Source organism: Ambystoma mexicanum, chromosome 6q (assembly GCF_040938575.1).
Source record: "Ambystoma mexicanum isolate Mex_15411 chromosome 6q, UKY_AmexF1_1, whole genome shotgun sequence".
Taxonomy (NCBI): domain Eukaryota; kingdom Metazoa; phylum Chordata; class Amphibia; order Caudata; family Ambystomatidae; genus Ambystoma; species Ambystoma mexicanum.
In genome coordinates, this window is record NC_090937.1 from 660,525,474 (window position 1) to 660,527,959 (window position 2,486).

Genomic DNA, 2,486 nt, shown 5'->3' on the forward strand with positions numbered 1-2,486 from the left:
CATGGAGGATTGGGGAGTCTCTTCTTATCTGCCAATCTCTTGTAATCCTAGTGGCTAGCCTTTAAGGCATCACAGGTTAGCTGATGGGTTTCTTTAAGGGATTGGACAAGAAGTTCAATGGAAGGCACTTTTGAGGGCTCAGAAAAACCTACAGACAGATGATGAGGGTGATATCCATAGGTACAGTAGAATGGACTCATCCGGATAGCCGTGTGGGAGGTGTTATTATAGGCAAATTCTGCAGACGGGAGGTACAGACTCCATTCTTCCTGTCTTTGGCTACAAAAATAACGTAAATATTGTTCCATAGTTTGGTTCAATCTCTCGGTCTGTCCATTGCTTTGGGGATGATAGCCCGATGAGAGAGCGCATTGAATACCAATTTGTTTACACAAGGAGGCACAAAACAATGAAGTAAACTGGGATCCCCTGTCAGACACCACTGTTTGAGGGATACCATGCTACTTCACTGTGTCTCTGAGAAAAATCCTTGCCGTTTTTGGCGCTGAAGATACCCCTTGTAAAGGTACAAAATGAGCCAATTTACTTAAAGTGTCTACCGTGACCATGATGGCACTCTTACCTTGTGATAACGGGAGATCTACCACAAAATCCATTGAAACATGATTCCAGGGTTGAAATGGAATCGGTTCTTGCTGAAGCAGACCGAGAGGTCGAGAGGTTTGGTGTTTAATCATGGCACACGTGGGACAAGTAGCCACGTAAGTCTTGACGTCACTTGCACAACTCGGCCACCAAAAATATCCAGATATCAGATCCAGTGTAGCTTTCAGGCCCTTGTGTCCAGCCAAGAGAGTGTCATGACTCCAAGACATAACCAAGGTCTGTTGCTCTTTGCTAGGTAAATATAATGCATGATTTCTGAAGTAAAGTCCTGATCTTTCCTTTAGTTTAGACCTTAAGGCCTGGGATGGTCTGTTGAGCGCAAGGCTGCCTCTGGTATCATTGAGGAAGGTATTGGCAATGGTCCGAAAAGCTTTGTTAGACAGCAACAATTCTGGTTCTATACTGGGTTCGATGTCCGTACCTTGGCTGCGTGATAGAGCGTCAGCAAGAACGTTTTCCTTCCCTGGGATGTATGTAATGTCAAACTCGAACTGGGAGAAAAAATACGCCCATCGGGCATGTCTGGCGTTTCTGCACTCCATTTGTTGCAGTATCTTCAAATTTATGTGGTCCGTACAGACGGTAAAGCGATGTATTGCTCCTTGTAACAGGTGACACCACTCTTCACAGGCTTGTTTTGTAGCCAATAGCTCTCTCTCTCTCTCACGGAGTAATTCTGTTTGCTGGAAGTAAGGGTGCGTGATAGATAGGCCACTGGGTGTTCCTTATCATCTGTATACCTTTGAAACAATGTCGCTCCTATCGCTCCACCTGAAGCATCAGCCTCTATTATGAAAGGGTGAGCTTGGTTGGGCTGTATCAATATGGGAGCTGAGGTAACAGGCATTTTCAATGGAGTCTCCAGGAATGCCATAGCTTCCATCGGGGAAGCATGACACAGTAGCTATAGGACTCAAAATTTATTTCTACATGTCTTTGAAAAATATTGAGAGGAATTTATGTATGAACATAATATGTATTATAATATGATATTAATATTTGAATATATATATTTTCTTCTCTTCCATAGAAATTTTGTTAAGAAAAAGCATGTTTGCCCCTGATGAAGAGTACAAGTAAACTCAAAACGCGTTTGGCCAGTCATACTGAATGTATTTTTATGTGAATAAAAATTTGTTGTAAACCAAAATTGAATGGTCAAACACTAATTATGTTGTCTCTGGAAAACACCTTGGTGAAATAAGGTTAAAAATATTTTGGAATTGCTAAAGAATTATCTTTCTACTAAGAGGAAAGGCCTGGCCCTGGACTTCCGATGTGGAGTCTGACACAACAGACCTAGCCTCTGATACCAAATAATACATTTAGTTTTTTTTGCCTCATAGATAGTGTGCAGGGGACGCAGGTTTCCTTAAATAGGAAACCATTTGTCTTAACAGTACAAAGGAACACAGAGCTTGGCAGGTGTTTGAAACAAGGAGACATGAGGAAAGAGGAAACAAGGTCTACCAATCAGGGTCAGGAACCCACCACAGCTTGGAGGAACATCCAAGACACTCTTCCTTGTCACAGTGCCTGGTAGGAGGAAACAAGGTCTGCCAAGCAGGGACAGGGACGCACCGCAGATTGGAGGAGCATCCAAACCACTCTTCTTCATTTCAGTACTTGTTTAAAGGAAACCAGGTTTGCCAAACAGGGTCACAGACACACCACAGTTAGGAGACATATATAAACTCCTCTTCTTTGTCATAGTGCCTGGTGAGAAAAGAACCAGGCTTGCTAATCCAAGGGTTGGGGACCGCAGAGACAGAGAAGATGTTGAACTGTGTTGCAAGCCTGCAAAAAGGCTGAGTAAGGGAGGGATCCCCCAGCAGTTGACGAACTGCACCAGAAGCCTA